We start from the raw sequence: 8657 nt of genomic DNA on the forward strand, positions 1-8657 counted from the left end.
TGTGGATTTATGACAAAAAAAGGCTCAAGACAAGCAAACATTTCCAAACATAAAATATAATCTGTTAAGATAAAATTCTATGGGGAAAGTAGAATGGAAAGATGGATTCAAAGAGCTAAAAGAACAGTGTAAAATTCCTGTCTGTTGAAAAGAGCTAATCCAAGGATTTTTTTTTTTTTTTTAAATTTATTTACGATAGTCACACACAGAGAGAGAGAGAGAGAGGCAGAGACATAGGCAGAGGGAGAAGCAGGCTCCATGCACCGGGAGCCCGACGTGGGACTCAATCCCGGGTCTCCAGGATTGCGCCCTGAGCCAAAGGCAGGCGCGCCAAACCGCTGCGCCACCCAGGGATCCCCCCAAGGATTTTTTTTTATAAAGGTGAGTTACCAAATCACTATGGTAGTTAGATTCCATTGGATACATTTTATTTTTTTCAGAGTAGAGTTGACATACAATGTTGTATTAGTTTCAGGTGTACAACGTGGAGATTCAACCCATTGGGTATATTTTAAAATAGGAAACGACAGTTAATGTTAATATACCAATACTTAAAATATGATCCAATTTATCCTTTGAACTGTTTACAAATAGGATAAAACATTCCAGATATCAATCCAAAAATGTTCAGAGGAGTAGAGAGTTTTACAAGATTACTTTAGGGGGCACAGAAGCAGAAAAATTCTCAAGACAGCTACTCTAGGGTGGAATTGCTGGATCTTAATGTATTGAAGGTATTAATCTTTATGGGATAAAGTCAAGTTATTTCACAGGATGATTGTACCAATTTACACTCTCTCCAGAAATCCATTTTCTTTGCTAATAGGTCACTTGAATTTGCTAATGAGTTAGCTGAATTTCCCAGGAGTAGGAAAACATTTCTTTTTGCCAACTCTTCAGTGTTCATGGAGCTCTGCTCCTTGGTTAATGCCAAAGGCAAGAGCTTCATCAATTTTGACCTTCATGTATTCACCAAGTGTTTTTGCAACCTCCTAGCTTTGGTTTACACCGTTCCCTCCCCTGGGATGCCCTCTCCATCCACCTGCCACCAGTCTATCACCTATGCTTCTGGTCTGATCTTAAGTGTCATTTCTTTGGAAAGTCTTTCCACAACCATGCTCCTTAAAGTTTCCTAATTCTCCACCACAGAACCCTGTAGAGTTTATACAAGTTAGGAATGATATATTTGCTTCTTTGCTCATATGTTATCTATCTCTTGCACTGGATTGTAAGCCCCTTGAAAGCAAGAACTGTATCTGTTTTATTCACCTACCTATGCCCTATCATTTAGTATAGCTCCTGATACATAGCAAAATCTCCATAAATATCTACTAAATAAACAAATGAACGAAATTTTTTCAGACTGAAGCAGACATCATCCCTAATCCAGTCATTGGTGGCTTTGAGCAGGATGTGGCAGGTGTTTCCACGAATAAAAAGGTTATTCAGGTCTTTATGCTTCATTTCCATTTTGACCTGCTAAAAAGAATTCTAAAACCCTCTTCATATTACCATGCCTCCTCCTTTTTATTTTTTTCCTCCTCCTTTTTAAATTCCTTTTCTCCCCTCCCTGCTCTTTAAAGTCTCTTCCTTTTTCTTTCTTTCTTTCTTTTTTTTTTTTAGCTCCCTCTGTACTGTCTTCAATTCTAAGAAGATGGATAAATTTGGTAATTTTGCAAATGAAACAAGAACATTTCTCTTTGATTTTCCCCCCAATCTCCAGCTCCAAGTTTACAGGCAAACTTGGAATGTCAGGGATTGCACATGCAATTAATAGTGATGGAGTTCAAGATGTGATACTCCAAAATAAGGCATCTTGGCATACTAAATATTTTAAGCTAAGGGAAGTTGAGACATGGCAGGTGCTGGACAGATTCTCTGATCTTGCCCTAAAGAAGACCATTAGACTTTCATAGGAGAGATGCCCTCCCCGTAACAAGATCCTTACACCCAAAGATTGAGAGAAATCTGAAGGAACAGGCCTCACAAAGTGCCCCCCCCCAGTTTATTACACTTAGCTCATATCCTTTTGCCTATCACATTTCCCCCACTGCTTTGCAATCTTTATCAAACCTAGCATAAAAATGCCCAGATCTTGGGATCCCTGGGTGGTTCAATCAGTTAAAGGCCGATTCTTGATCTCAGCTCAGGTCATGATCTCAGGGTTGTGAGCTCAAACCCCATATCAAACCCACATTGGGCTCTGCACTCAATGGAGAGTCTGCTTGAGATTCTCTCTCTCCCTCTGCTCCTCCCCCTGCTCTCTCTCTCTCTCTCTCTCTCTCTCTTTAAAACAAATAAATATACCTTTTAAAAAAAATGCCCAGGTCTTATTTTCCTTATGAAGGCTTCCATGTCACATGAAACTTACTTTAAGCAGATTTGTAGGCTTTTCTTTTAATAATCTGTCTTTTTGTACAGAGCTCTAGCCAGGAATCAAAAAGGGGTGGAAAGAAGAGATTTTTTTTCCCTCCCCTTCAATAGTTAAGATAAAGTCATCAAATCCTCAGGTACGAGACAATACTTCCCCATCTGTAATACAAGTTTCTTAAGTGTGCACTGTCATTCTAAGCCCGCATTTTACTTAATTAATTTATTTTTAAAAGGTTTTCTTTTTAAGTAATCTCTATACCCAACATGGGGTTTGAACCCACAACCTGAGATCAAGAGTCATGGTCTCTACTGACTGAGCCAGCCAGATATCCCGCTAAGGCCACATTCAAAAAAATCATTTGTGAGAGTGAAAGAACACAATTTTAAGTCTGTCTAAATCTAGTTTCCAATTGTATTTATACTTATCCCTGAACTTCTCCTTTATATTGATGTGATTCTGTATATTCGAAGACGAATTTAGTGTTGATGATAACAATGACAACTCTACAAAGAGTTTCATGTTCATTATCTCATTTAATTTGATTAATATTAGACAGATGACTTCTAGGCAGGCCCTGGTAAGTCCTTGCAGGAAGAGAAGCTGGCAGGCAGCCCTGGTGGCTCAGCGGTTTAGCGCCGCCTTCAGCCCAGGGCGTGATCCCGGAGACCCGGGATCAAGTCCCACATCGGGCTCCCTGCATGGAGCCTGCTTCTCTCTCGCCTATGTCTCTGTCTCTGTCTCTCTCTCTGGGTCTCTCATGAATAAATAAAATCTTAAAAAAAAAAAAAAAAGGGAAGAGAAGCTGGCAGCAGCCTGCCCTGGTACTGAGAGCATATCTTTCCACAGGGCTCTGGTCCTGCTGTCACCACCCAGCACCCACCGAGTCTATCCACAGCTTCTCTCACAGGCCAAGGGCCGCACCCCAGATCTGGCCTGGCCTGGAAGGGTAAGTTTGCTCTCTTGCTTGAACTGGGACATCCATCTTCTCCTGTCCTCAGACATCAGTGGTCCTGGTTCTCAGGCCTTTGGGTTTGGACCGGAACTTCCCCTTGGCTGTCCTGGGTCCCCGCCTTGCAGATAGCAAGTTGTAGGACTTGTAGCCGCCATAACTGCACGCGCCTTTCCCTCATAATGGATCTTTTTTTTTTTTTTTTTAAGTTTTTATTTATTTATTTGAGAGAGCCAGCATGAGTGGGGGGAGGGATGGCGGGAGAGGGAGAAGCAGGCTTCCCTCTGAGCAGGGAGCCCAGTGTGAGACTCCATCCCAGGACTCTGGGATCATGACCCAAGCCAAAGGCAGCCGCTTAACCACTGACTGAGCCCCCCAGATGCCCCAATCTTTGTCTGTGTTTATGCCCTATTGCTTCTGTGTCTCTGGAGAACCCTAAGACAAGGACCATGTATTTCAGAATCTGCCAGATTTAGGTGTGCTTTCCCACACAGATCCGGACTTTATTTTGATTTTTTTTAAATTATAATTAGATAGGAATTAAGGGACACAAAAAGGCAGATACGAGCCAGAAGGTTTCACCGTCTCTTTATTTCTTGAAATAAGAGCACCAAGAACCCTGGGTATAACCTGCTCTCCTGCTCTCTGCTGGCAGGGATCCGTATGGTCTAGGGTTCAGAACTGGCTCTGCTGCTATGGTCTCTGGGGACAGAGGAGAGAGGGGCTCTCCTCATCTGCCCCTGAGCCACTATATGCACAAGCGGGAGGTCACTCAAAAGAAGCCAAAGTGTTTTTGATGTGGAAGGGGCTAGGAGATGTCCTGACCTCTTCTCTGCTTTCTTCAGAGACTGTGGGCTGAATGGTGGTATCTATAACAATTCCCTCATCTCACAGGGAGCACTGAGAGAGGGGTTATTTCCCCATATTCTATAATAATGGCATTAAAAATATCTGGTTTTTTTTATTTTAAAGCTTATTTAAGTAATCTTTATACCCAACCTTGAACTCAAACTCACAACCCCAAGATCAAGAGTTGCATGGTCTTCTGACTGAGCCAGCTGGCTGCCCCAAGACAAGTTCTCAAATAAAAAAGGGGGGATGGGGAACAATTGTTAGTAGGGAATCGGCAAAGTATTGCATATGCTATTCCACTGCCACAAATACATGGTCAACAGCATGGTGGTTAAGTATTAGACTCTGGAGCTGGACTGCCTTGGTTCTGATTCCAGCTTTGCTACTTTCTGGCTATACATCCTTGAGAAAGAATCGTCACCCTCTATGTCTTAATATTCTCACTATAAAACAGGGATGATAATGACAGCACCAAACTCACAGGGCTGTGATGAGGATTAAATTAGCTAATGCACTACAGTGCTTGGAGCTGCACCCATGCACGTCTAAATGAGTGTTCCTTGTTGTTGTTGTTATTTAAAGATATTCTTAAGTAACTTCTACACTAAATGTGGGGTTTGAGAGACCCCCGTTGATCGCTTTGTGGGATCAAGAGCCAAGCGTTCCACCGACTAAGCCAGCCAGGCACACCCTCCACCCATTATTATGATTGTTGTTGTTCTGGAGGGAAAAACCCCCACAGATCCTTGTGGAGACTGAGTTAAGAATAATAAACAGACAGTAGTCATGGTTTTCTTATTCCAAACTGGATGTCAGGTCCTGTCAAAGAGATTGAGTAATGTAGGAATCCCAAGAACCAAGGAAAGGCCAATAAAGGAGGCTTTTTGGCCAAAGAGCTTCTCAGGGGGCCCTCCAATCATACCACTTGCTCTGCCTTCTTGTACCCCACTGTGATCTCTGGCACTACTCCACAGCTTAAGGCTGTGCTCATAATAGGTAAACAGATGGATCTGGAAACCCCATTTCCAGCTAGATAGCCTTTAGATAGCCTGCCCTGGGTTTGTGCTGGAACCATGTGACTGGAACTTTCAGGAAACCAGCAATTCCAGTTTACATTTGGTGAGTGTATGCCGAGCTCGGGTGGACAGCCGAAGGGCCTGATGCCCCATCCCGTACCTTCACAGGAGACGCTCCCACTGCCCGGACAGGCTGGGGTCCCTGTCGTCAGGCTGCCCTGACCCTTCACACTATGTACAGAGCTCTGAAGTGTATGACGCCATTTCAAATGCATTCTCTCTCTCCCAACAGCTATGAAGTCACATGTTCTTTCCCCATTTCCTAGGCAGGAAAACAACAGGCAAAGAGGTAAAGAGAGCTGGAAGCCAAGCCTAGATTTCTCCTGTAAACCCTGGGCTCCTTCAAATACACCTCAGCTGCTTCAAACTGAACAGATCTGACTCTCTGAGACCTCAGTGAAAAGGTGATCTTCTTTTTATTCTAAGGGTCAGAGCTCTGTCTTTTACTTTCATTCATCATTCTTATTTTGATAATTTAACCTCAAAAATTTAACCTCGAACCTAATCAAAATTAATTAGGCAAGATTCTCAAATATAAGGAGTTCCCTCTGAAAGGCGATACAATTTCCAAATTGTGCAATTTGTCGAAGGACGTTGTCAGTCATTCACGTTTTTCAACAGACATTTATTGAGCATCTACTTTACATCAGGAACAGTGTTCAGGTATGCTCTGGGGACTCACAGGAAAGAGGTGAGATCAGACAAATGAACAAATGAAAACAGTATAGCAAATGCTATGGCCAAAGAAGCACAAGGTGCTAGGGTGCTATGAGTAGGGGGGTAGAGAGGCAAAATTTGTTACCCCAAAATATGTCTCTTTGGCTTAAGGATTATTTTAGGTTGATTACTTTTAAGAAACAGAAGACTCAGGAAGAACCTTTGTTCTTCCCGCTAACTGCCTAAAAGAATTGAGATTGAAGACCTGCTCCAGGAAGGGAGTTATCACCATAGATAACTACAGTATAAAATGAACTAGGTGTTGTAGACACTGCTAAATTCCTGCGGATACTCTGTGGGTTTTTTTTTTTTGTTTTTTTTTTAATCTTCCTGTGAATTGTCTTTTTTTTTTTTCCCTTTCAGGTCCTGGACCCCCACCTTCTTCTCCTCAGCTCTAAATGGCATATAATCCTCCATGCCTGACTGCCTGTGGGCCTCATAGTCCCAGATGGTAATCCTTTTTCCAAAATCATCTTTTTAGGGGCATCTGGGTGGCTCAGTGGTTGAGCGTCTGCCTTTGGCTCAGGTAGTGATCCCAAGGTCCTGGGATCAAGTCGCCCACCAACTGAGCCAGCCAGGCACATCCTCTACCCGTTATTATTATTGTTATTGTTGTTTTAAAAAAAAAAAAACCCACAGCGAGCTCCCCACAGGGAGCCTGCTCCTCTGTCTGCCTGTCTCTGCCTCTCTTTCTGTGTCTCTCATGAATAAATAAATAAAATCTTTTTTAAAAATCATCTTAAAAAGTATTTTATTTATTTATTAGAGAGAGAGGGAGAGACACAGAGAGAGCACAAGCAGGGGGAAGATCCGAGGGAGAGGGAGAAACAGGCTTCCTGCTGAGCATGTAGCCCTTTGCTAGAATCATGACCTGAGCTGAAAGCAGACACTTAACAGACTGGGCCACCCAGGCGCCCGTCCATCATGTTTAAATAAGATTCTATTTACCAACCTTTGGCTTGTCTGGTTCACTCCTGAAGAGTATTTATGTAGACTGGTTTCTCTGTAAAAGAGGTAACAAAATTAGGCAGTCTTAAAATGTCTGCTGCCAAAGTATAATGGCAAGAGTGTTATTCATTTCCTAAAATACAAGCATTAGAGCCACATACACTTCTTGGTATAATAAATCTTTCTGTTAGGGTTTGCTCTACATACTAATCCATCTCTGATTCTGATAACTGAATTGCAGCTGCCATTTCTTGTCTAACTTTGGCTGTTTTCCTCTGAGCGATAATACCATTTTTTTTTTTTTGTATAAGTGATGGGATTTAATACTTTCATCAGGATGGCTCATTGAATATTCATATTCCGCTTATATTGTGCAGCAGCCACATGGGAAGTTGTAGTGGAATTTCAAAGCAGACGATAGTCGCTCCAATGAGAAGACTGTTACGTGTGGGTGTTGGGGAGTTATAAATATGAGATTACACAAAGCAAATTCTATTTTAATAATGATCTATGCAAAATGGAAACAGGTGATTTTGAGCAGATGGTTAAAATCTTTATAAAGCCGTTTTATTCAGAGAAAATTAAAGGTATTTAAAAGCCCTCATTTATTTTAGCTCTAAAGAGTTTTCTTGAAAATCAGAGATGAGTGTTTTTGGCAGAGAGGAGCTAAATTATGCAACTGAACATTTTAGAAGAATCGTGCCTTTTATTGCTCTCTTTTGCTTTTTCTCTCCCTGTGACCTTTAGTTTCTTCATCTCTTTCTCTTCTATCCTTCCTCTCCTGCTGTCTCTTTGTAGTATCTTGCATTGACCCTTCCAGGGCCTCATCCAAACTCACCTTCATTGTTACATTCTACTCTCTTCCCTCTCAGGGAAAGTGCATCAGAATGAAATTGGCAGGATCTTTTGACAGCTTGTCTTTACTACTGTGTTGCCAGAAAAGGGAAAAATGGCTATTTATACGGTCCATTTCCACAAGCTGCTGTTAAATTGTGGGCCAAGTTTCCTTTAAAACAATGATTAATATTTCTTGATTGACTACCTGGCAGACTGTACTGGACTCATCCAACCTACGAATGAATGAGATTTCCCTTGATTTGGGCAGGGTTCAGTTGAGCTTTCACTTGGGTATTTGGAAGTGGGTTTTTAATGTTGAATTTTGTTTATGCCAATTGCAGAGCACAGGGCTCATAGTAATACATTGCATCATATAACTGCCATATTTTATGTCAAAAATGGTCAGATATTAGCAGTGTCATGTTGTGCAACTTAACAGATACCCAATACATATTTGTTGATTAGAATTGAAGAGACTATGGAGATCATTCTATAAAGGATTTGAGGTGCCATATACGAAATGGAGACACACAGTAAACTAACAAGACAATCCTATCAAAACCAAAGAAATTCTCAATTAAGCAGGAGGTTTAAACAAGGTACCTACGCACACGTAAACACACTGAACGGTCCTCCATAACTGCAATGCTCTTGCTATAAACTTGGAAGTTAGCTTTTGGTACCAAAGAATCGTGATGATGATGACCAGAACAGCCAACATTTATTTATGACTTCTGTGTCCGGGTTGGTGCTGCTTTATACACACTTTATATTTACTGCCTACCACAACCTATGAAGATCATTATTATCCCCATCTTACGGATGGAAAAGTTAAAAGGTTTATTATCTCGGAGGAGAAAATAGTCTAGTTTCTTGGAGATCCACTAAATTGAAAAAAATTCTC

The 8657-nt window shown here is 41.6% G+C and overlaps 1 long non-coding RNA gene across 1 annotated transcript; it reads left to right on the forward strand.

Moving 5' to 3' along the window:
* Positions 1-204: 204 nt before the first annotated feature.
* On the forward strand, positions 205-6864 carry LOC112677815 (uncharacterized). The gene is made up of 4 exons (XR_003147209.3): positions 205-381; positions 3221-3320; positions 5518-5655; positions 6332-6864. It is a non-coding gene; the product is annotated as an uncharacterized LOC112677815 (long non-coding RNA).
* Positions 6865-8657: the final 1793 nt, after the last annotated feature.

Source organism: Canis lupus, chromosome 10 (genome assembly GCF_003254725.2).
Source record: "Canis lupus dingo isolate Sandy chromosome 10, ASM325472v2, whole genome shotgun sequence".
Lineage (NCBI taxonomy): Eukaryota > Metazoa > Chordata > Mammalia > Carnivora > Canidae > Canis > Canis lupus.